Below are 27,541 nucleotides of genomic sequence, written 5' to 3'. Positions count from 1 at the left end.
AAGCACATGCTTCGAATGAGGGAAGGATGAGGAAGGCATTAGGATGTGCCTTTCTCGATGGAACCATCTCGACATTTGTCTTAAATATTCAAGGAAAAGTTATATCTGGAGGGCGAGACCGGAATTGGAGCCGCTATCCTCCTGAATGTGGAAATGATTGTCGTAACAAGAGAAGGCATCCCCTGCAGAAGGAGCAGCTGTTAAAACTAAGTTTTTGAAAACAGCCAAAAGTCGTACTTCGTGTTTTTTATTGAGCGGTTTCGGTCTTTAGATAAACAAGCCCATCGTCAGAATACAGACTGTAAAAGATGTAAATTGAGATAAACATAAAACATACATTGATATTACGTAAAGTACGTATTCTATTTCCAGTATGGCGACATATGTTTAAAGTTGGCTGACAGCTCTAAAGAGGAAAGATAATTTACAACCATAGAAAATAGTTACATTTTAATCGTCTCTCTTATGGGCGTTTGTATAGACCTCTCATATCTGTACATATCTGCTTATCTTTCAAAAAATATGAGTACATCTGTAAAAATTAAAATGTCTTTCAAAATACATTATAAAATACATATTTAAAAGTGTCTACACAAAAATGCATTCAGAGCTACCGTTTTTTAAAATACGAGGGTTGGAGCTTAAATAGTGGCAACTATTTATTCCCAACCGATACAAAAAAGTTACATGTTTGTACGTGTTACTGTTCTTCAGACTAGTCACCGTCACCAGCGTTGTATAGAACACGTTGCCAGCGATGTGGAAGGCGTAGTATACCGTTGGTAGAGCCTGTTCTGTTGATGGTGCGAATGAAGCGGTCTACTGCCTGTCAAATCTCTGGAACAGTTCTGAAGCGAATGCCACGAAGTGGTTCCTTCATTTTCGGAATAAAATCAAAGTCACAAGGACTTAAGTCCGGGGTAGAGTACTTCCCAGTCCCATCGACCAAACAGAGCAGCCACAGCTTGCGCTGTATGCACCCGCGCAATGCCGTGTACGTTACTTATCATGTAACCTTCTTTAGAAGTTCTGGATCGTTGTCGACTTCATTCAACAATTCCTGAGCGATGTCTGAGCGACGTCGTTTCTCGTCGAAATTCAACAATTTCGGAACAAACTCTGCTGCTACACGTTTCATGACCAAAACATAAAAAACATTCATTGGCATTAGCCAAAGAATATGCCGACATCATCATCAACCTATCTGATGGTGATTCGGCGTGTTTTCCAAAAACATTTTCTTTACTTCTTCCCCATTGTCGTCAGTAATCAATGTGCTAGTGCGTCCAGGGCGATCGTCGCCTTCAACGTGTTCTCGACTCTCTTTCAGACGTTTATACCATTCGTAAACTCTTGCCTTCCTCACAGTAGATGTGCCAAAAACCACAGTCAACATTTCGAATGCGGTAATGCATTTCAGTCCTTTTTCAAGCTAAATTTGATGCAAATTCTTTGATCAATCTTTTTTCGTAAGCAAAAATTCTCTAATCACTCGAAAACACGTACAATCTTTTCCACGCTCAACAATTAACCACTCGTAAATATGGAAAACAGCTGAAAATGCAAACATTCATCAGGAACATGTGTACCAACAATAAAAAAAAAAAATGGTTCAAATGGCTCTGAGCACTATGGGACTTAACATCTGTGGTCATCAGTCCCCTAGAACTTAGAACTACTTAAACCTAACTAACCTAAGGACATCACACACAGCCATGCCCCAGGCAGGATTCGAACCTGCGACCGTAGCAGTCGCGCGGTTCCGGACTGAGCGCCTAGAACCGCTAGACCACCGCGGCCGGCTGTGTACCAACAACATGGTGTTATAGTCGGCGCACGAGTGATGCGGCACAGCATTTCCGAGGCAGTGATGAAGTGGGAATTTTCCGTACGACCATTTCATGAGTGTACCGTGAATATCAGGAATCCGGTAAAACATCAAAGCTCTCACAGCGCTTCGTCCGGAAAAAGCAACCTGCAAGAACGGGACTAACGACAACTGATGACAATCATTCAACGTGACAGAAGTGCAACCCTTCCACAAACTGCTTCAGATTTCAATGCTGGGTCATCAACAAGTGTCAGCGTGCGAACCATTCAACGGAACATCATCTACATGGGCTTTAGGAGCCAAAGGTCCACTCGTGTACCCTTCATGACTGCACGACACAAAGCTTTACGCCTCGCCTGGGCCCGTCAACATCGACAGTGGACTGTTGATGAGTGGAAACATGTTGCCTGGTCGCATGAGTCTCGTTTCAAATTGTATAGAGCGGATGGATGTGTACTGGTAAGGAGACAACCTCATGAATCCATGGACCCTCCATATCAGCAGGCGACTGTTCAAGCTGGTGGAGGCTCTGTAATGATGTGGGGCGTGTGCAGTTGGAGTGATATGGGACCTTAAATACGTCTATATACGACTCGACAGGTGGACACGCACATAAGCATCCTGTTTGATCACCTGCATCCATTCACGTCCATTGTGCATTCTGACGGACTTGGGCAGTTCTAGAAGGACAATGCGACTCCCCACACGTCCAGAATTGATACAGAGTGGCTCCAGGAAAATCTTCTGAGATTAAACACTTGCGCTGCCCACCAAACTCCCCAGACATGAACATTATTGAGCATAACTGGGATGCCTTGCAACGTGCTGTTCAGAAGACATCTCCAGCCCCTCGTATCTTACTGATTTATGAACAGCCCTGCAGGATTCATGGTGTCAATTCCCTCCTGCTCTACTTCAGACATTAATCGAGTCCACGCCACGTCGTGTTGCGGCACTTCAACGCGCTCACGGAGGCCCTACGCGATATTAGGCAGACGTACCAGTTTCTTTGGTTCTTCAGCATAATTTCCGTTACTATTTGATCACACATCGTACGATCCTTTATTGACCCCAAAGGTAAAAGCTGTATGAGGTAAAAGCTGTATGGCGTCAGATCGAGGGAACATGGAGGCCATGCGAAACAAGCTCTGTCGTCCTGCCTTTCAGCCAATGCAGTGACCGGCTGCAACGTCGTTTGACCAATCGCTTACTGAGTTATGTCTGTGAGGCGGCGTACTACCTTGCTGCCAAGTAGTTCAGCTTCTTCCAGACAAAGAATGAGCCATAGTTATGGCGTATCATAATAAGAGACACCGGTTACAGCTGCTTCACCGAAAAAGAAAGGTTCATAAACTTTCAGCCGGGATATGGCACAAAAACATTCAATTTTGGGGAACCTCGTACCATCCCATGGGGATTTGCTGACCCCCATAAGCGCACATTACGTGTATTCACATATCAACTTAAGTGACATGTGGATTCATCACCGAAGACGACACGATCCAGAAAATCCTCATCGTCGTGCAGTAACGTTTCGTTTGCAAAGTTGGCACGTAAAACGCAGTCTACAGGATTTATAGCTAGTAATAATTGCATACAATAAGGACATACTTGTAAGCATCTCCTTAAAAGTCTCCACACAGACGTCACTGGAACTGCTAATTCACGGCTAGCCCTCCGAACTGATTTCTACGTGAAAGACTCTCTGACTCGTCCGCAGCTCGTGGTCGTGCGGTAGCGTTCTCGCTTCCCACGCCCGGGTTCCCGGGTTCGATTCCCGGCGGGGTCAGGGATTTTCTCTGCCTCGTGATGACTGGGTGTTGTGTGATGTCCTTAGGTTAGTTAGGTTCTAAGTTCTAGGGGACTGATGAGCATAGATGTTAAGTCCCATAGTGCTCAGAGCCACTCTCTGACTCGTTCAAGACGCTCTTCAGTCACTCTTGGTCCTCCCCTATTCGTATAGGTTGCTTTTTCACATGATGTATTATTTAGAATTGTAAGTTGAATGTAATAAACGCTACAGAGCCTTAAAACACAGATATTCATTTTGAAGAGGCTACCGTTATCCACTCCTAGCAGGTAAGTTGGTCTCCACGTCATTTTGCAACGTCTAGAACCTCTACTCTGAAATGCTAGCTTACGTCACAGGTCAGAGTGCTGCTGTGTGATGATTTATCTTCGTAATCAGGACGCCACTTGTATCTCGCGGTCTTACGTTTGATTACCCGTTCATCTGTTTACTTTTCGGTAGTTATTAATTTTTATTTGTTTGAGTTTTCATTAACAGAGTGCATTTTTACTAGAGGTAACTGAAATTTGCTTGAGCATTATTCCGAGTTTCGTGTTCCTGGCATCATGAAGTGATAGTTGATTCCGTTTTGCTAACTAGGCGACATGCAATCCTGAAAGCATTCGTATGTTTTACATGTCTGCAACAAGTTAAAATAGCGAGTTTCGTCTTCAAAGAGGCATGGTAAACGAAGTGTGTACTTCACACGTGATTCCTGGCTATGCATACTGTTTAGAATTTGAATTACAAATAACATATTACAGATCCCAAACGCTTGCGTTCTGCAGCATTTATTCTGCACGTAGTTTCTGATTTTGGTGATAAAAGTAAGTGTCTGTTTTACTTTGAATTCTTCCACGCACAGTAACACGATACAGAATAATTCCAACTTAGACACAAACTATTCAATGCACAGCAACGGGTTGTAATGACAATACCTGCTGCCCGTTCTCGAGCCTCACATAGGCAACTGCTTAAAAAGTAGGCATATTTAGCAACAGATTCACAATATATTCACTGTCTTACAAAATGTGATGTGAAAACCAGCCACAATTTGAAATTACTTTCGCAGTCACGAACATAACATACAACACAAAAAGATCTTATGCTACCCACAAAGAAACCCCATTCTTCCACGGAAAGGAGCAAAGTATGCAGCCAAAAGAATATTTTACTAGCTCATTTGTGATTTGAAGGTGCTAGCAGGCAATGAAAACAGATTTTACAACAAATAGAATCCTTTTCTGCACATTTGCACATATGTATTTGTGACTGGATAATTTTGTATGTGGTTCGGTTACGTTTATTAAATTTTCTTTTAAATTAAAACTAAAGGAGTAATTATGTAAATGGTCAGAGTCTTCACGGGAAAAATTACCTTACTTGGAAGCCTATTGCAGCTTTCCACATCTTAGTGAGTTATTAACAAACTCATAAACTAACTAATTTTCACGGTCACCTTGTGTGTGCTTCTGTGTCAAACAATGTACTTACAAGGGAACCTTCCCATCGCACCCCCCTCAGATTTAGTTATAAGTTGGCACAGTGGATAGGCCTTGAAAAACTGAAAACAGATCAATTGAAAAAACAGAAAGAAGTTGTGTGGAACTGTGAAAAAATAAGCAAAATATACAAACTGAGTAGTTCATGCGAAGATAGGCAACGTCAAGGGCACTGGCAGCGCAGGAGAGCCGTGGTGGTCTCGTGGTAACGTGAGCAGCTGCGGAACGAAAGGTCCTTGGTTCAAATCTTCCATCGAGTGAAAAGTTTGATTTTTTATTTTCAGTTTATGTGACAAACTCTTATGTTTTCATCACTTTTTTTGGGAGTGATTAACACATCCACAAGAAAACCTAAATCGGGCAAGGTAGAAGAATCTTTTTACGCCTTCGCCAAGTGTACAAGTTAGGTGGGTCGACAACATATTCCTGTCATGTGACGCACATGCCGTCACCTGTGTCGTATAGAATATATCAGATGTGTTTTCCTGTGGAGGAATCGGTTGACCTATGACCTTGCGATCAAATGTTTTCGGTTCCCATTGGAGAGGCACGTCCTTTCGTCTACTAATCGCACGGTTTTGCGATGCGGTCGCAAAACACAGACACTAAACTTATTACAGTGAACAAAGACGTCAATGAACGAACGGACAGATAATAACTATGCAAAAATAAAGAAAATAAAATTTTCACTCGAGGGAAGACTTGAACCAAGGTCCTGTCGTTCGGCAGCTGCTCACGCTACCACGAGATCACGACGCTCCTCAGATCACTTTGTCCATGATGTTACCTATGCGACCCGTGGACTACTCAGTTTGTATATTTTGCTTATTTTTTCACAGTTCCACACAACTTCTTCCTGTTTTCTCAAGTGATCTATGTTCAGTTTATAAAGGCCTATCCACTGTGCCAACTTATAAGTAAATCTGAGGGGGGTGCGATGGGGAGGTTCCCTTGTTAGTAGTCTTCAGCTGAACTTGGGATTGTAAATGATTTTTCACAGAAGAAACTTCAAATTTGCTTTCGGGCGGTGTAAAGTATATATTGTGCTACTAATTATGACTGTTTTTAAGTGGTACAAGATAATTATTCAACTATGGCATCGTCTCTACATCTAATTTTACGCAAAAAGACGAACTAAATTTGTACCAGTATCATACAGTATCGCAACGCTTTGTTGCAACGACTCCAGCTCTATGCTCATCGGTTGGACAGCGGTTTTTCCCTGTGATTCAGAGGAACCTGCATAAGAACAAGAAATAGGCTGCAACGGTTGTCACCTGGGAGAAAGCTGGAAGTGAAGCGAGAGACGTCGAAAAGAAGGATAGGCGATGGCATTGCTTCGATCAGACCGTGCACGCAACAGTGAGATCCTTTCATCGTAGTATCAAAGTCAGCAGCAGAAGGCGAATCCACACCGCGAGGTGACGAGCAAGATGTAGGCTGCATTTCACAGCACTCAACGAAATGCAAGAGCGGCGAGTCAGCAGCTGGAACACAATGCCGTAAGCCACGGCCCGTGGATTATTGCGAAAGATGCTGGCTGCGGCATATCGCTCTCAAGTAGGACAGCCTGCTCTATGAACGCAAACGTACTCTCTGCTAGCGACGACTCTTCTCTAAGCAAGAACGCATCTTAATAAGTGGAAGTGACAAAACAAAAATATAAAGGTGTCGGCTACCTGGAGGTTGATTTGAACACCTCAGTGCCTTAGTACGGATGGCCTTCGGCGAGATAGTATGCTCTTGAATTAATCCGGTCTTGTGCAGTCAATTATAAGGAGACAGAACGAAGGTGCAACTAACAATTTTATACATTGACAAATCAGTCGGAGATGAAACAAACGAAAAATAACAGAAAAATCCTATGATCAACTGAGGATTGGACACCAATATTTTGGATTTCTAACCTGGAATTTAACCACGTCAACATCGAAACAAAAAAAAAAAAAAAAAAAAGCAGTTTCATGGAACTAATAAACGAATGACTGATGTACATACGTACTCCACCACGCACTACGGTGCCATGTACAGCTGTTAGTCATTCCCATTCCTGTTACACTTGCAAATGAAGCGCGGGAAAAACGGCTATCTGTATACATCCGTGCGAGCCCTGATTTCTCTTACCTTGTCTTCGCAGCCCTTAAGCGAGATGTACGTCGGTGGCAGACGATCGCTCTGTAGCCGCAAATGCCGATTCTCTAAAGTTTTCAACAGTTTCGCGAAAAGAACGTCATCTTTCCTCCAGGGATTCCCATTTCCCGGAGCATAAATCGAACCTACCGGTAACAAATCCACTATCACATCCATGTATTGCTTCGATGTCTTCCTTTAATCCCACATGATGGGGATTCCACACATTCGAGCAGTACTCAAGAATAGATCGTACAAGTATGCTCTATGTAGTTCCCTTTCTACACGTTCTTAGTATTCCCTCAGTAAACCAAAGTCAATCATTTGCCAAATGTGTTCGTTCCATTTCATGTTGCTTTGTAACGTCACGATAAGGTAATTAACCGATGTGGATGTGCCAAACAGCGGATCATTAATACTGTATTCGAACATTACGGAATTGCGTTTCTTAGTCACATGCATTAACTTACATTTTTTTCGCATGTAGAGCAAGTAATCATTCATCACACCAAATTGAAACTCTCTCCAAGTCCATCACGTATCTTCAGTCACTCAACGACGGTACTTTCCCGTACACTACAGTTCATCAGCAAACAGTCGCAGATTGCTGCTCACCCTATCCATTAGGCCGTTTATGTATACAGAGAACTAGAGCGGTCCCGTCACACATTCCTGGGGCACTCCTAACAATACCTTTCTCTTTGATGAACACTCGCCGTCGAGGACAATGTAGTGGATTTTACTACCAGAAGTCTTCGAGCCACTCATATACATGGGAACCTATTCCTTACCCTCAGGCCTTCGTCAATATGCAGTGGGGCACCGTATCAAACACTTTTCGTAAATCTGCCTGTTTCCCTTCATCTATGGTTCGCAGGATATGGTGTGAGAATGGGACGAAATATTTTTACAGGTGATTCAAGAAAATTGTTTAATAGTTGTCAGTATGCGCATTTCGTTCGTAACTCGAATCTTCCGCTAATATGCTCCATGTACACCAAATGGTGTCTCCCAATGTTTACACAACTTCATTGTGTTTTAGCAGCAGAACTACTTAACATACACAAAGGATTATTGGCTTACATTCACAATCTCAAAAAGTTTTGTGTTATGTTGTAAGTCAACGGTTCCTAACCTTTTTAGCTTTGTGAACCACCTATTTCGTGAAAAAAGGTAAGAGGACCAGTAACTAAATATAAAAGTAAAAAACATAAACACACATTAGACCCCTATGTGCACACATGACAGAAGACCTAATTCGTAAAACATATTATACAAGACGATTGAAAACTTTTTTCTGTAAAGAAAAGATTTTCATAGATTCACTTGCTGTTACAGTAACAAGAAAACTCAAAATAGATTGCTCGATTTTAAAATGAACTCAATGAGATGTTTGACACTGTTTGTCATCCTTGAGAGATTCAATATATTGATTAAAACTCGTTCATTTTAGCCGCAAATCATTATCTACATTCAATCTATTCCTGTACTTATTTTTAAAAAAATGTGAAGTTAAAAAGACTCGTTCGCATAGATAAGTAGTCAAAACGCCCATCAAGTGTCTCAGTGCAAATCGGCAAAACGCTTTCAGAATCTGCTCACATGATAGTTCAACTGATGTGTCTTCTTCATTTGATGACATTTTCAATTTTTAAGTAAACTTCTTCAAAAGTATTTCTGAGCCATTTCGCTCTCAACTTTAGGAAAGTAATTCCTAAAAGAAACATGAAAAGGTTTAGATACTATTCTAGTAAGTCCGGTTAGTAGATGTCTCATTCTTATGAATGAAGTATACAATGTATAATCACTGTATAACACAAGTAACTAAAATAAATTAATATTAGTTTTAAAAATCCTAGTGTTTGAAAAATTAACTGTTTTTGATAAACTTACTGTTTGAAGAAAATTAGTGTTTATAGTTAGGATTATTAAAATTATTTGCAAAAAATTTAGGAAAATATATTATTTTACATTCAGTGACTGGAAGTCAAATATTTGAGGTGATATTTTTTTGCTGTTTTATCAATTATGACTACGTTGTGTTCAAAAAAATTATGTAAGACTGGAAATTCGTTGAAGGAATCTTCTCCCACTTTTTGAGGCCATTGTCGGAGTTTCAATAGATTGCTTTTACTTTGTCATGTACAAAACACTTATGAACATCCTTGCCGCACAGAGCTCAGTTGTGAACGTTGAGGACACCGAAAATATCCGCCAAATATGCCAACAGTGTCTGTCAGTTGCCGTGTCACATAGTCTATGTTTCCGAAAAAGTTTGACTTGACAATACTTCAACTCTCGACAGTCACTGAACTTTACTGTCAAGTAGAATCTATGTGTGCTCACTACCTATTTCATTACGCTAAACACGTCTCGAGTCTTTAGGCCTTGCTTTAATAAAGTTGATTTTTACTGCACAAAAGTTTTTTTGACATTCGTCCAAGGTCCTCTCTAAGTATGCTGCTATGTCCACTGAACCAAGGTGAGCAACTGACCTAGCTTTGTCGACTAAGCCAATATGAACAGCAGAGATACCACGCGCCCCATTAAATGTCAAATTACCTACTTTGAGCAATCTACCCAATTTTCCTCATAATTTTGTCAGCAGTTAGCTAGTTGTTTTTGTCAGTAAAGACTGGAAAAACAACAGTTCTTCTTGAATACTGTCATTCAACTCAAAACGATCAAATCCAATAAATTATCCCGGCCAGCAACGTCTGTACTCTCATCAAGTTTTAGCCAAAAATATTCGCTTTGTTTCAAAGCAGGAATGACAACTTCAATCACATTTTCCGACATTTCAGTAATTCTTCTCCTCATAGATAATGGAATTTCATTTATTTATTTGTCAAACAAAGCAGTACTTACTACTTTTGCTGCTGGTATGATAAATGCTTCTCTCACGGTGTGAGCTAACACTTTCTTTGCAATTACCAACAGCTCGTAGGAAACTCTGGTACTTCGTTTGTCCTGTTTTGAAGCCTACTCCATGGTGATTTAGTCAAAAAAGATTTCTTTTCTTGATCTGAAACAAATCGAGAGACTTTCCTACACATTCAGGGTATTTAGTTTCAATATTTGATAGTTTTGTACATCCGCTGGATAGCATTTCAAAACAAACCACCGAGCGAGGTGGCGCAGTGGTTAGACACTGGACTCGGATTCGGGAGGACGACGGTTCAATCCCGCGTCCGGTCATCCTGATATAGGTTTTCCGTGATTTCCCTAAATCGCTCCAGGCAAAAGCCGGGATGGTTCCTTTGAAACGGCACGGCCGACTTCCTTCCCCGTCCTTCCCTAATCCGATGAGACCGATGACCTCGCTGTCTGGTCTCCTTCCCCAAAACAACCAACCAACCAACCAAAACAAACCACACACTGAGGCACCAGGAGACACAAACCCGAGTTTTAGAAAGTAGAGGCTATATTTACGAAAATATGCTTTGGTCTTCTTTGCTTCATTGTTAGCAACTGCACTCGACACTGACTCAATAACAATGCCACTACTTACAGAATATGGTGTGAAGTTCCTTCATGACTTGATTGTTTCGTCTTTCGGCAAGACCCCGTCCGAAACCAAGCATCCATATGGCAGTAACTACTAGTAGACACAACCCTCGATGCAACACAAGCCAATGACTGAAGGTGGATTTATTCACAAGTGACGCTGCAGTGCCGTGACTGGCCCGCGATTCCACTGCCCTGGTTGGAAGTACTGATACTGAAACAGAAATGGCAGTGTCCGCTCTCGTACGTGGCGCAACCGCGCACACAATGCTCTCGCCGTTGCCCTACCAACGTGTCATTCATTCTCTTCGGTTTCACACTGACATATCCCTTCTTTAACGAGTTTCCTTAAATTGTCACACAAACTCTGTGTCGTTGTCAGATGCGTTCTAATAAATTGGGGAACTATAATGTTAAATTCTAACTGTACAAGAGAGTGTCAGTTGCTAGAGATTTTTACTGCCTCCAATCTTAGTGATTTATCCATCGGAGCTCGGCATTTTTAAGAAAATTAAGAGAGAAAATTGTATTTACAAGACACTACTACCCTAGTTATTGTACTCATCCACACAGTTTCCGTTACGTCTCTGCCGTTTCCATACTGGTTAAAACCGAGTCTGTATGCCGGCGTTAAGGTTCCTCCTGTTGCAGTATTGTATAAAGCAGTCGAAGACAGTGAGCGATACACTGAGTCGTCCGATGTCAGCTATAGCAGTGCATATGCAGTAATATACAGACTGACTCTTCGATATACTCTGAAATTTTATTTGTGAAAATTACATGCAAGGTTCAGTTACAATTTTCCCTTTTTTCTCTTCTGTCTTTATTTTGCAACGAATTAGTTACAAAAATTACTATTCATAGTGAATTGCAAGTACCTTAGCATCAGTTCCACAAACCTGCTGAAATACAAATTCTATTTTCCTTAGAAGGGCCATGGCCGCTTCCTTGCCTTCCACTAGTACGAAATCCGAGCAAAGTTTCGTCTCTAATAATCTCAGCAGTGGACGGATCGTAAAACAACAGACGAGTGAAATCCCTGAAACTCTCGATAATTTTTATCTTGTTTTCGACTCACGTCCATCGTTCACGGTTCAGTGCCCCGCTGTCTGTGGCCCACCCCACAAGTAGGTCGCGGCCCTTGGGTTGAGAACCGCTGTTCTAACATATACTAAGAGTGTAGGACAATGACGACTGTTAAAAAGGGGCAATGGGTTGAATATCTTATCCAACCAAATCTGATGATCACGTGTAATGAATTTCCAGACTCGAATCATTCGAAAAAGTTTCCAGTTGTATCCATGGCGCCATGATGTACGTGTTAACCAGATCTGAAGCAACAGCGAATTCAATTTGCTGTGGACGTTAAGTGAGAGTTTAAATGAGAATGGTTATTTCTTAAATAGTGCTGCATTTTACCACGAATTAACTGTTTACACATTCAGTATGAAAACTTGACGCAACCATTTCTCATACTATACGGAAAGTGGCACGTGATGGTCTTGGATTGAATTTGTGGTGTTACTGGATAACTGGTCGCATTGTTGGAACCTTTTTCTCTTTTTAGGATAAATTTAATTCTATCAGTTATTTCATGGCTCCACAGTGACTTAAATAGCAAGACAAAAGTGGTTATACAGCAAACCCAAACCGACATCTCCGAAGTGAAGTTCAGAGGAGAGATGTCTGGCGCCTTTGAAATCAGGACAGGAGTGAGACAAGGAGATGTTCTAACGCCTCTGCTCTTCAATTGTGAAAAGGTCATCCGAGAATGGCGAAAAAAATATTAACAGTTCAGGAATAGAAGATGGGGTAAGGCTACGCTACAAGCATATGATTCTCGCAGATGATCTAATGATCTTTTCATACTCCATAGAAACGACAGCAAAACAACTGAAGACACAGGCAGCAAACGCTGGGGTTCGTATCTCTTTTGAGAACACATACTTTTATGACAAACATAAAATCAGCTTCAAGAGAACCGGGGGTCGAACTAGCAAAAATTAAGCAAACAGTAAAGTTTAAATAGCTAAGCGAATGGACAGAGCCTACCTTTTCACAGTAAGAAGCCTTCGTGTCGCGTATTAACACGATGGAAACGGCCTACCTCTACAACATGAGGCGAAAATTAAACACTACTTCACTGGAATTCGAGGGGAGGCTCTCTCCATGTGCTCTCGACGCTTACAAGAAACAGGCATCGTCTCATGGAGAACCTTGAGGCCAAAGAAAGAAAGCTTTTCAGAAAACTCCTGGGGCCTATCAAAGAAAACAGCAAGTACTGAAGGCGCCACAACCACAGTCTCTATAATAAGGCGGATAAGATAAATGACACGATTCGGAAAAAAAAGAATTGGCTTTTATGACCACGTGACAGGAATTACCACAAAAAAAATATATTAAAGGACATTAACCTATTTTCAAACTAATGAAAGCAAAGGAGCATGGTTCATAGAAGTTGCAAAAGATTTACGAGAATTGGAAATTTGTCCCAAAGACACTCATGAGCGAGATGCGCTGAAGGAAAAACTATGAACACATGTAGTTTTCCAGGAAAAGCCGAAGCTGAAAATAGGGAAGGTGTGGACCAGACACACAAAAGAGCAATACCAGAAACGAATGCAGGAGCCCTGGTCGCCAGTCAAAGCTCGGTAAAAGAGACAGCTGTATTGACGTGGTCTCTAGTTGGTCGAGGCGAACAAAGAAGAAGAAAATCCGTCCACTATCTTTTTGCTATCGTTTTGCTTTGCCAATGCACATTTAAATGTCACAGCTCCATCATCAAGGCTTCATTTGTTATGTAGGTCCTTCCTGGGGATGTCAACAGGCAAGAAAGGCACATCTATAGGACTTACAGGGCGTTCTAAAATAGCAGTCTGCGGATTAGGCATTTTTTTGTTATAGCTTACAGCAAATCAGAGAATTTTGTTCATTTCTTTTGCGTATGATTTGATAGTGAGGTTACTTCCACATGTTATGCACACTGTTATATCAACGTCAGACACATCTTTGTTATATCAACATCAGACACATCTTGTTGAAGCGTATGTTTCCAATGATTTTACTTAACGACAGCTTAACATCTTTAGGCGAGAAAACTGTCTCAATTGCTTGGCCAGGATTACAAATTTCATGGTAGCCACAGCAGCTATTCTTGGCAAAATTGAGACACTGAAATAAATGGAAAACTTAATTGGAGTTGCGACTTTGAAACGTACTTTGGCACAGTAGAAACGCTATTGGAAAGACAGTACACAGATTTTATTACTAAGCCTTCCATTTCACAATTTTTAACAGATGCCTACTTTAGCATAATTAGCTGACAGGCCACTGTCGTTTTCCAACAAAAGAGTATACCGTTACATTGGGTCAAGACAGTGCACCAGGCGTCTGTAGTACAGTGAATTGGCATTCTCAGCATCCTACGTTACCCGACAATATCCCCTATTTTTTCTTATGAGGGTTTTGTAAAGTATACGGTTTTTCAAACACCTGTGAACGACATCAATGATTTGAAGAACTGAATTACGGATATCACTGCCACAGCAGATGCAGACTTGTTGAGCCGACTGACTGTGGACGGAGCTGGGTTACGCGTTATATGTGCATTCGTATGAGCTACTCAGTTTCGATTCTGTCATAAAACTGAACTAGGGAGGTACTTTTTGAAACATCATGTCCATCAGATAAATATTATTCCGCTGATATTTTCGTCTACTGACAGGCTAACCAACTTAATCGTTCATTCATATTCCGATAAGCTATAACAATGTTGCCACCTACATTACCCGCCACCGTAGCCGAGATCGCCAGCGCTCGCCTTGCAATGGCGTTCGACCCGGAGATATGCTCGTTCGAATCCTAATAGTGCAAGTAATTCTTCACTGCCCGTATTTGGCCCGGCTACGGGAGGGCAAGTGGTAGCGTATAAAGTCCCCTATTACCAATCATTGTGCCAATGTCCTGGATTAAATTCCAAACCTCTCCGCATCGGCTCATGAACGAGATCAGGTGACACCCTGCTCGCAACATTCAGCGACATTATTAATTAAATTCCTAGCTGTACTTCGTGAAGTACTTAGCTCCACTTCGTGAAGTACTACCTGTTGCCCTTCTCCAATGAGTGGAGAGACCATCTGGTGCTGTTCATTACTGGCCGGGAACCGCTTCGGCACTCATCAAGTGATGTATTAATGTACGACACAGAAACACACGCAACGATAACTTCGCAACGGCTATACTTACAAGATTCTGTGTTACATCCCCGAGCGGTCGGCTACAAAACACGAGCTGGCCGAAGATGGCAGACTTCTGCCTATCCAGAACTAGGGAGCCGTCCTTCATCCACTTATGAACAGACTACAGTTAGGTACCACACCAGAATCAGCGTCATGTTTGGGAGTACCAGAGAAAAGTAAGTAATATATTTTATAAAAATTTTCTCTTGTAGTACCTTCGATTGTGGAGAGATGGGCCGACAATTTGTTATATTTACCTAAATAGCTTAGTTTTTGTCCACTGAAATATAGATACTACAATGTTGATTATATGAAGTTGGTTTCACTTCATCATGTCAGGCAAACTATTACCTATGTGCCTTTTATGCAACAAAGTGTTAAGCAATGACGCTGTGAAACCATCCAAGTTGGAGGATCATCTGAGAAGGTGTCATCCAGATAAAACAGGTAAAGATTTGAAATGCTTAAAGCAAAACTTAAAAAGAGACCTACGGTGGACAGTATGTTCGTTAAAAAGAGACGATGGTTTCCGGACGTCTTAAACGATCTCGCTACTAATAGTAAAATCTGGAAAACTGCATACTATCGGGAAACAGTTAATTTTGCCAGCCATTCCAGAGGTTTTTAAAACAATTCTACATATACCTGCTTATAACATACACAATAGTATCCCTCTGAGCAACAGCACACTTCAAACACGTATTGATGAAATGAGTTATGATACTGAAAGCATCTCATTATGTTCAAACGACCCATTTCTCCATACATCTGGAGGAGTCAACTTTACGTGATGTTGAAGCATTATTATTGGCATCTGTTGGTTCTGTTATGGCGCAAAAGATTCAAGACGAAGTGCTCTTCGAGAGAACTGTTATAACACGACATTAAAGGCGAATCAACACTTAATGTTTTTGAAGATCATTCATGGAAAAAATGTAAATAATATTAGCGGCAGCATATGGGCCCCCATCCACGTTTGGGCGCTATCGTCGATTTATGAGCCATTCAAAACAGAATGTACCACGAGTGTTTGCAAAACACTTGTTTCATTCGTCGATAACATTTAATTTCTACAAATCTGAGTGATAGTTTCCATCAATCTCATCAATTTGTCATTAAAGCAGTAAAAAAAAATCGAAGTAACGCGTCGAATTCTCAGCTATTTGCGCAGGTATGTGAAGAAAATAACGAGAACTTTGATTGATTACTACTTCACACTGAAGTGCGCTGGCTGTCAAGAGGCCTATGTTTGGCAAGATTTTTCTCACTTTTCGAGACTGTTTTAGCGTTATAGATGCTAGAGATCCATTTCAAATGAAAACTGGATCAACTGGAAACTCTACATTCCTTGTTTAACAGGTTTGTTTACTAAATGTAATGTGGTTAACTTGCACTTGCAAGTGGATAGTGTAAATCTGATAAAAACAAAATCTAAATCTGATAAAAACAAAGTCCATCATTTCAGCTCTTCTTACCAGAATTACACTTATGAAGAAAAACATTGGAAGACGCGAAATTTCCCAGTTTCCGAATTTGTTATAGATATGTTGCCAGGATGAGGAAGTTTCAAACTACGTTCAACATTACGTATCTTTCATTGAGAATATTTTGGTTACGGAAATACCACACCGTATTTTCAATCCATACAGTGACACTGAAAAAACGGATGTCGTATTACAAGAACAGATCGAAATAAGGACTAACGATAACTTAATGTACAATTTAGGAATGAATATCAGAAACTCTAACTCAGAGAGACATACCTTTACTTGTCCTGTATTGTGGGCTATCACGGGGAAGCTTTTCCAACTTTATATCTCGTGAAAGGAGGTTTCAGTGCGGTTTTCGTCATTCTTACGAAAATAAAGAAACAGTTGACTGAGGAGATTGAAAGGTTAAACTAAACTGAAATCAAATACTGACAATCTGTCAACACAGACTCATGCTCATTCTTCCCATTAAATGTGTTCGTGTATTAATTTTAGTAGATATGCGTTTTGTCGTTTAAATTAACAACTGTATAAAACGTAACATGTTTTCTTAAGCTTTTCATTCTAAACTCTCTAAACTCCTCTAGCTAAATTTATGAAAATGAGAAGCACTGGATTAGATGTGAAAAACACGTTGAAGTTGATGAATTTATAAAAATTAAATTTATGACAGGGAGGGGATGTACCCAAAAAAGAAAAACAGGGATGTGGCCTGCGAGACGAAAGAGTTTAGAGACCTCTGACTCATAAAATCTATAAGAGAACGCTTACGTTACATAAAAGAAACGGAGCGCACGACGAAAGCTGTCTGAGGTGGATGCTGGAGATAGAGAAATAATCTGGATTATGACAGCTCAGAAAATGATAACACATGGAAATTCCAGCAAATATTGAACAGCGAAAAGTGTAATGGCCCTCATAGTTATTATGGAAACGGCTAGATTCGTTGGATTTTCACTTGTTGCGGTCTCATCTACGAATCGAAAGTGGACGAATGACGATGAAACTTCTAGAAGGTGACAACGAAGTGGGCGTCCATGCTTCAGCCAAGAGGGTGGGCTCCGGAAGGTCACTAATTCATACATTAACCAATTAAAATAAAAGGAATATATGAGTAATTATTCCGTTATGACTAGATTCCCTATTTGTACACTGAGTCATTCGACGTTCGAGAGGCGCCATCGCACACTGACTTGTTAAAATGTGTTGTCACTTATATCAACAACGTGAAATGAAAAACATGTCACGACAACATCTCCAGATCGACGACTGGTATGTGCCAACAGATGAAGCATTGCGGTACAGTTAAATACCCAACAAAGCAATGGTCAAATCTGATAACATAACAAACCTGGAAATAAATGAGGCACACAACCGCCAAGACATGTCCTCTCTCACGCTTCAATCAAATCGACTCTTCTGGTGCGAGCAGCGTAGCCTTAGGGCGACTGGTGGGAATCAAGCTCTCTGCCTTATTCCGTGGACGAACGTGTCCGTGTTAAGCGCTGGCTACGTAAAATAACGGATTTATCGTAAATTATTGCCACAGTTAGGACGATGGCGGGGTTTATGGAGCGAAGCATGTCTATGTTGTAAACTGCGCTTCCTGCTCTCGTACGGGGAAGTATGGCAGATTTCTGGTATCGAAAACTACTATGGGGCTAGAGCAAAGGTGCCCTACCAGTTGGTCGCGATCGACCATTCGATCGCCACGGCTTAATGAGTCCATCTTCCAAAAACTTTGCCGAATTCTGTTTAAATGAGCTGTTTTTGTAGAATACCAGTTTGTTGGCAATTTTACCATTTGCGAACGGAGAATATTTAGCACCTTTTTTTAAGTATTACTACAGAAGTTCTTTGTGAACATATTTTGAAAATGGCACAGGTTGTGATTTTTGTCACAAAAATTGTGAAGTCAATTTCCTCACAATCGCTACAGAGAAGAAAATTCTGGGTGCTATTAGAAGAATTGGATAGCCAATATTGAGACCTGCTATTGTACACTTAAGTTCGAGGGCTGAATAGAGGTATGGTTCTAAACAGATTTAGAGAACTTCTCCCAGCGATAAAATCTTTTGTGTCTGAAACAGATGAGGGTTACTCACGACTGTATGAGTGAGCTGCTTGTTGGACCTGCCATTTGTAACTGATACGATAGTAAAACTAACTAAATGAGTTAATCTAAGAACTTCAAGGAAAGAAGCAAATTATTATAGCTCCTATATCTTCTGTACGGTGTTTCATGCAGAAACTTGACCTTTGTATAGCACAGTTACAGAAACTAAATGTGAGACACTACCCTAAAATACAATCAAAACTGTCGTATCGACAAAAGTTATTCAGTCAAAAATCGGTAAAGAAGTATACGACCAAGCTGACAGCACTGAAGGGAGAGTTTGAAAACCGATTTTCAGATTTCAAGACAATGGAGCCTGTTCTAGCTTCCGTAGCTCAACCTTTCCAAAAAGAGTGGAAGATACTTCAAGTAAAATGAGTACTCTTTTCTTATGCAGTGAGACTGAACTTGACGCTACGGTCGCAGGTTCGAATCCTGCCTCGGGCATGGATGTTTGTGATGTCCTTAGGTTAGTTAGGTTTAACTAGTTCTAAGTTCTAGGGGACTAATGACCTCAGCAGTTGAGTTCCATGGTGCTCAGAGCCATTTGAACCATTTGAACTTGAAGAGGAAGTAGTTCGATTTCAAAATAACATTGAAGTTAATGTCGGAAAACAACGAAAATAACTTTCTGATATTATTGAGTGTAAAAATCTTGCCTAACATTGTAAGTTTTGTCGTTTTTTGGGTCAACTTATCTATGTGAGGCAATGTTTTCAGCGATTAACACACAGGGAAATCTAAGCGTAAAGATAAGCTGACTGATCCAATTTGCACGCTATGTAAATTTGGCTCTGACAAATTATTCACCAGATTATAGTTAACTTCCCAGAGATAAGCAAAGGCAAGTATCTCATTAAACTTTTTTCAACATTTGTGGTAGTGTATATTTTAATTTTTTCACATGAGAAATATCTTAAAAATTGAATAGTAGGCCTATAACTTTTAATGAAGAGTAAATTGGCTTTTTGTACTTTGTGTACATAAAATGGTTAATTTTGGCTACGATATGGTTTTGTGCTTAGATCTTTATGAATTATTACGTTAGCAGATCTCTAAATGGACTAAATTGCATGTAGTAGATCTGAAGCCTAAAAAGGTTGAGCACCTCTGGGCTAGAGGATCAGATAAAATAATACGAGGCACAGAGGGATATTAACTGACACTCGAGTAACGGTATTTAGAACTGTGAAGCAGATCTTACATACAGGTTTCGCACAAAAAAAGAACTGTCTCATTTAGTGCCGCCTAGCGAATAGTTCGCACCCTTATTTCTGACAGCGGCTAACGCGGTAGAGTCACAGGGCACCTGCAGATCAGCCGGTACTGCCAGCCAGCACAGTGCTCACGTATTTATCTTTCATATACGCATGCGCATCACGAAATTCACACTTGACTGTTCTAGAAACAGTGCTTCGACGCGCAACATTTGTTGTAAGCCATTAACCACAAAACAGGAAGCATATTCCGGTGGAAGGAGAGGAGACTTCCGTCACTTTAACACTATGGAAGCATGAACGTTTTTAATTAGCTTCTGGTTTCATGACCATAGAGCCATCAGTCAGTTGTACGAGGGCAGTTCAATAAGTAATGCAACACATTTTTTTTCTGAAACAGGGGTTGTTTAATTCAGCATTGAAATACACCAGGTTATTCCCCAATCTTTTAGCTACACAACACTATTTTTCAACGTAATCTCCATTCAATGCTACGGCCTTACGCCACCTTGAAATGAGGGCCTGTATGCCTGCACGGTACCATTCCACTGGTCGATGTCGGAGCCAACGTCGTACTGCATCAATAACTTCATCATCCGCGTAGTGCGTCCCACGGATTGCGTCCTTCATTGGGCCAAACATATGGAAATCCGACGGTGCGAGATCGGGGCTGTAGGGTGCATGAGGAAGAACAGTCCACTGAAGTTTTGTGAGCTCCTCTCGGGTGCGAAGACCTGTGTGAGGTCCTGCGTTGTCATGAAGAAGGAGAAGTTCGTTCTGATTTTTGTGCCTACGAACACGCTGAAGTCGTTTCTTCAATTTCTGAAGAGTAGCACAATACACTTCAGAGTTGATCGTTTGACCATGGGGAAGGACATCGAACAGAATAACCCCTTCAGCGTCCCAGAAGACAGTAACCATGACTTTATCGGCTGAGGGTATGGCTTTAAGCTTTTTCTTGGTAGGGGAGTGGGTGTGGCGCCACTCCATTGATTGCCGTTTTGTTTCAGGTTCGAAGTGATTAACCCATGTTTCATCGCCTGTAACAATCTTTGACAAGAAATTGTCACCCTCAGCCACATGACGAGCAAGCAATTCCGCACAGATGGTTCTCCTTTGCTCTTTATGGTGTTCGGTTAGACAACGAGGGACCCAGCGGGAACAAACCTTTGAATATTCCAACTGGTGAACAATTGTGACAGCACTACCAACAGAGATGTCAAGTTGAGCACTGAGTTGTTTGATGGTGATCCGTCGATCATCTCGAACGAGTGTGTTCGCACGCTCCGCCATTGCAGGAGTCACAGCTGTGCACGGCCGGCCCGCACGCGGTAGATCAGATAGTATTGCTTGACCTTGCGGCGATGATGACACACGCTTTGCCCAACGACTCACCGTGCTTTTGTCCACTGCCAGATCACCGTAGACATTCTGCAAGCGCCTATGAATATCTGAGATGCCCTGGTTTTCCGCCAAAAGAAACTCGATCACTGCCCGTTGTTTGCAGCGCACATCCGTTACAGACGCCATTTTAACAGCTCCGTACAGCGCTGCCACCTGTCGGAAGTCAATGAAACTATACGAGACGAAGCGGGAATGTTTGAAAATATTCCACAAGAAATTTCCAGTTTTTTCAACCAAAATTGGCCGAGAAAAAAAATGTGTTGCATTACTTATTGAACTGCCCTCGTACAATGCAACACTTATCAGTATTTGAGCGCTAATAACTGATGACTTAAATACGTCCAATAACTGATAATATGAAGTTTTTTTAATTATTTCATTCACAGCAAAGCAGCAATACGCAAACTAAAGGGTGTCCAGAAAAGGACTCCCTGATTTCAAAATTAAATATCTCGAAAACAAAGATCGATAGAGGAATGCAGTAATCGGTATGTTTATTGTGAAAGCTGTAGGAAGTTTATACAGCAGTTTGAAATAATAGTTACAAAAGCTGCTAACAGATGGCGCTGTAATCGCCATATGTAATGCCTAGTATAAATAGTGATCCGAAGCCCAGAGCGATCATTTCCACTATTGAAACGTGAAAGGAGGTTAGCGTACCGAAGGAAGAGATTAAAACCATGTACTCCATTGAACAACACGTTTTTCTGGTGCTAGAGTACCACAGGTTAGAAGAGAGTCCTACGGCAACAAGGCGAAGTTTTCAAACACGATTTAATGTTCCAAAAGGACCCGATGCGAAAACCATTCGTACGCTCTTCGCAAAATTTCAACGAACAGGCAGCGTAACTGATGATCTAGTGGGGCATGTTGGCCGCAAGCAAACCGCAGTTACGCCTGGAAATATCGCCACAGTTTCTGGAATTATTCAGCGAAATCCAATGTCATCCATCCGTAGAATTGCATCTGAGACTGGTTTGAAGCGTTCCAGCACGCAGAAAATACTGAGCAAGAGCCTACACATGTTTCCATTCAAAATTCAAACGCACCAGGCCATACCCGTACGAGCTGTGCAACAAAGGGTTGCCTTTGCTAATCAGATGCTCACAATGATTGATAGTGAAGGATTTGATGTTGGCTGCATCTGGTTTACAGATGAAGCACATTTCCATCTGAATGGATACGTGAATAAGCAGAACTGGCGATTTTGGGGTTCCGAAAAGCCATATTAGTGTGAAGCGAAACCGCTGTATTCGCCTAAAGTTACTGTGTGGGCTGCAGTATGCAGCAGAGGCATTATTGGCCCTTTTTTCATTCGAGAAACGGTCACTGGTGCACGTTACGTTGCAATTTTGGAACAATTTGTCGCCACACAGCAAGTGTTAGAGGATCGACCAGGTACTGAATGGTTTATGCAAGATGGAGCCCGACCACATCGGACCGAACAAGTGTTTCGCTTTCTTGAGGAATACTTCGGGAATCGAGTCATTGCTTTTGAATATCCCAAATTTACTGGTGCAGGCATGGATTGGCTTCCATATTCGCCGGATCTGACTCCCTGTGACTTTTTTTGTGGGGCACAGTGAAAGACATGGTCTTCCCGAAGCATCCCGCCACGCTGGACGAGCTTGACTCGGCGATCTCTGTGGCATGTGAATCCATTTCGGTTGAGACACTACGAAATATGAGGGCGAATTTCATTCTTCGTTTGCGCCACCTCTGTAGTGCCAATGGTGAACATTTTGAAAACATTGTGATTTGATTGTTTGCAAAGATTGCTTTCATACGATTATTTCACTTATGTATGCTGATATGAGCTGTACAGCGTACAGCTCCATCTGTTAGCAGCTTTTGTAACTATTATTTCAAACTGCTGTATAAACTTCTTACAGCTTTCACAATAAACATACCGTTAATGCATTCCTCTATCGATCTTTGTTTTCGAGATATTTAATTTTGAAATCAGGAAGTCCTTTTCTGGACACCCTGTATTATGATCCCCCATCCATTCGCCAGGCAACATGTACCGCCCATTGCACTTTATTTACATGCATTAGTCGTAGTTACCTCTTCGACTTCGGTCCCTTCCTTAATGCTTCTGCTTCTTCTCCATATACGTTGCCAAACACAGTACAACATTATCGTACATTTCCTTTAACGTGAAGGATAGAAACGATAAGACGAAGAATTCCGCCTTATGCAGGACACCTTTTCAGTTTCGTTTTACCCTGACATGTTTCAGCACTTTTTGTGCTATCTTCAGTAGGTTATTTTATTTTCTTACTTACATGTAGCTAGTCTGCTACACCATCTACGACTTGTCATGGCTTTGATGTTGCAGTGTTTTCTCGTGTTTTGGTGAGGTGAATACGCTCATTTCTGTAACTTATGGTCGTTTGACAACGCACTTTCTGCGAATTTTCAAACATGGGCACAGTTTTCGCCGCCATTACGTGTTGCTGACAACAACTGTTTCTGAGTCTTTTGACTGCAGTCTTCCCACTCTTCTTCAGTTTTCCTTTCCTCCGTGACGTCTGCAGGTAGTATCTCATCTGAGCCTGAGTTTAACGAAGCACTGTTGATAAAATTTAAATAACCGGAAGTTCAAGCAGACTACGGAACGATTCTACTGTCGCTAACGTACATGTTTCGTAAGGACAACGAAAGTAAGATAACAAAAATTATGGCTCGTACCGAACTCGTTGTACTTGCGAGTGGAACAGGAAAGGAAACGAGTAGTAGTGGTTCAAAATGGTTCAAATGGCCCTGAGCACTATGAGACTTAACTTCTGATGTCATCAGTAGCCTAGAACTTAGAACTAATTAAACCGTAATTAACCTAAGGACATCACACACATCCATGCCCGAGGTAGGATTCGAACCTGCGACCGTAGCGGTCACACGGTTCCAGACTGAAGCGCCTAGGACCGCACGGCCACACCGGCCGGCGGCCGGCAGTAGTAGTGGTACAAGGTACGCTCCACCATGCACTATACGGGAGGTTGCGGAATGTGTAAGTGGGTGTAGATACAGATATAGATGTAGGGGGTAGGGAAATAGAAGAAGGCAGGGAGGGAGGGAGGACAAGGTTGGTTGTTTTGGGGAAGGAGACCAGACAGCGAGGTCATCGGTCTCATCGGATTAGGGAAGGACGGGGAAGGAAGTCGGCCGTGCCCTTTGAAAGGAACCATCCCGGCATTTGCCTGAAGCGATTTAGGGAAATCACGGAAAACCTAAATCAGGATGGCAGGACGCGGGATTGAACCGTCATCCTCCCGAATGCGAGTCCAGTGTCTAACCACTGCGCCACCTCGCTCGGTGGAGGACAAGGGGGGAGGGACGGAGGGAGGGGGGGGGGGAGGGAGAGAGAGAGGGAGAGAGAGAGAGAGAGAGAGAGAGAGAGAGAGAGAGAGAGAGAGAGAGAGAGAGAGACTTCATCTCAGCACTCTACGTATGGTAGAAACATCAATTGGCAACATGTTAAACGTTGGGAATAAATTATTCTGGCCGCAGACCCACACAAAAGAAACAGTAAAATGGATAAATGAGAGAGCGAGGAGGAGATGAATGACGACGATTTAAGGTGCCAGCACATAACAGTCATATGGCTGGCGTTGAGTCATTATTGACGTCGTTCGCCTCAGACGACGAAATGTAATCTTCCGTTGTTTCTTTGTTGCTCGGGTGAATAACTGGGACACCACCTTCGGAAGAGTGCGGCCGTCACTGGCTATTCTGGAACGTGTGACAAGATCTGCAAGGGCCATGGTGAGGTGTCACTTCTTTCTGCCGGGTCCTCGACCCTGTGCAAGGGGTGAGGAGATGAGCGATATGGCAACTTACCTGGGCTGTGCTGTCCGCCGTGCTGAGCAGCTATCAGCAGGAGAAGGAGAAGCAGGAACATTTCGGAGCGCGCCGCGGCGACGTGTCACCTGCGCACACAGACGGGGCACTTAGTTAATAATTGACGCCAAACGAGGTGGCGCGCTATTTTCAGTCCTGTAGTCTACCAGGCCAGCGCAGGCCGCACAATGCGTGACACACAGTTGCATCATGCCCAGCACCAGGACCGGAACCAGGATACAGTTTTATAAACTTTCTTGGTCAGTGCCAATGTTTGCTTTCTGTAGTTAATAACACCAACAATTAAATATAAAACTGGTTTGATATACAGAGGGGTCCAAAAAAATGTATCCTCTGTTTAAAAGTCCATAACTGGATAACTAATTGACGGAGTTGTCTCATCTTTGGTAGTGTAACAGTTTGTAGTTCCGGCAATCGCCACACAAGCTTTGTATTGCGTTGATTTGTTTTGTCAGATGACAGTTACCAGATAGTCAGTGTTTTGTTCTCAGTTGCACCTAGTTACTCGAGTAAACTTGGCTGGAGCAAGGCTTACATTCGATGAAAGGAAGTCAGTTTTTAAGTGGTATTTTAAGTACGAAAACATTAATGAGGTTCAACGGCAATGGCGAAATGAGTATCAAACAGAGCAACCGACACGTTTAGCGATTCGTCGCATTCGAGACAAATTTGAAGCCGAAGGCTGTGCTAAAGATGTACACAACCAACGATCTGGACGACCTGTAACAGTAACAAGTCCGTCGTGTGTTACAACAATTCACTCGCTCACCACAAAAGTCTGTGAGACAGTGCGCCCCTGAAACTGGAGTGAGCCGCTCAAGTGTTCTGTGAATTCTGAAGACAGCAAAGTGGAAGTGCTACATCCCACGATTGCAATGAACGAGGACGACCCAGATCGTAGAATGGAATAGTGCTAGTGGTTTACTAACATGGTGCGCAAGGATGAAGAGTTTGCAAAGATGATTGTGTGGTCTGATGAGGCATAGTTCAATCTCAATGGTGCAGTAAATCACCACAATTGCATCTACTGGGCCGCCGAAAATCCGAACGCCCATGTAGACAAAGCTGTGAATTTGCCAGGAGTAAATGTGTGGTGTGGGTTGTCTTACCGGGGCTTCATTGGGCCATTCTTCTTTGACGGCACAGTTACCGATGAGTTGTACCTTCAGAAGCTTCAGACATCCATTTTACCTGCAATCCGAGACTTGTATGGAGACGGAAGAGTTTAAAATGGTTCAAATGGCTCTGAGCACTATGGGACTTAACTTCTGTGGTCATCAGTCCCCTAGAACTTAGAACTGCTTAAACCTAACTAACCTAAGGACATCACACACATCAATGCCCGAGGCAGGATTCGAACCTGCGACCGTAGCAGTCCCATGGTTCCGGACTGCGCGCCTAGAACCACTAGACCACCGCGGCCGGCGGAAGAGTTTAATTTCAAAAATATGGTGCCGCAGCCCACTACCAAAATCGACCAGGAAGATGGATAGGCCGTAGAGGTGCTGTGGAGTATCTATCACGTTCCCCAGACCTAACTCCTCTGGACTTTTACCTGTGGGGTACACTAAAGGACGTCATTTATCGACAAAAGCCACGCACATTGGATGAATTTCGAGAATCCATCGTACATTCATGTGCAAATATCCAAGTGAACACGTTGCAGTCAGTAGTTCGTACTGCAGTTCGGCGGAATCGTTTGTGTGTGAATTTTAATGATGACCATTTCGAACACCTACAGTGATATCTTTAAGTTGGACTTTAAGCTACATTTTCACCAAAAATGAGACAACTCTGTGAATTAGTTTGCAAGTTATGGACTTTTAAACAGTGGATACATTTCTTGGACCCCTCTGTATTAATAAAAATAGCAAATTGTTTAATTCCAATTAAATACATAAAAATTCGGTTGCTCAGTGGTTGTATGGTTACAGATGATGACGGTATACAACTGCTGACAACTGTTTCTAGTGAAGAGCTGCTTCGCATTATACACTGAAGCGCCAAAGAGACTGGTATAGGAATGCGTATTCAAATATGTAAACACTCACAATACGGCGCTGCGGTCGGCGACACCTATACAAGACAAGTGTCTGGCGCAGTTGTCAGAGCGGTTAGTGCTGCTACAAAAGATGGTTATGAGATTTAAGTGAGTTTGAACGTGGTGTTATAGTCGGCACACGAGGATGGGACACAGCATCTCCGAGATATCGATGAAGAGGGGATTTTCCAGTGCGACCATTTCACGAGTGTACCGTGAACATCACGAATCCGGTAAAACATCAAATCTCCGACATCGCTGCGACCGGAGAAAGATCCTGCAAGCAAGGGACCAACGAAGACTGAAGACAATCGTTGAACGTGACAGAAATGCAACCCTTCGGCAGATCGCTGCAGATTTCAATGATGGGCCATCAACAAGTGTTAGCGTGCGAACAGTTCAACGAAATATC

The 27,541-nt window shown here is 42.1% G+C and overlaps 1 protein-coding gene across 1 annotated transcript in view; it reads right to left on the bottom strand.

Annotated features, from left to right (window-relative positions):
- Window positions 1-27,541, bottom strand: part of LOC126484009 (3-hydroxy-3-methylglutaryl-coenzyme A reductase) — a 405,549-nt gene that overhangs the window by 279,546 nt on the left and 98,462 nt on the right. The window contains exon 2 of the mRNA XM_050107329.1: window positions 25,068-25,156. The gene's annotated coding sequence lies outside the window, so the exon portion shown is untranslated. The remainder of the gene's footprint in view (window positions 1-25,067; window positions 25,157-27,541) is intronic.

The sequence above is a fragment of the Schistocerca serialis genome, chromosome 6 (genome assembly GCF_023864345.2).
Source record: "Schistocerca serialis cubense isolate TAMUIC-IGC-003099 chromosome 6, iqSchSeri2.2, whole genome shotgun sequence".
NCBI classification, from domain to species: domain Eukaryota; kingdom Metazoa; phylum Arthropoda; class Insecta; order Orthoptera; family Acrididae; genus Schistocerca; species Schistocerca serialis.
Note: the sequence above shows the minus strand (reverse complement) of the source record. Positions and strands in the feature narration are given on the sequence as shown.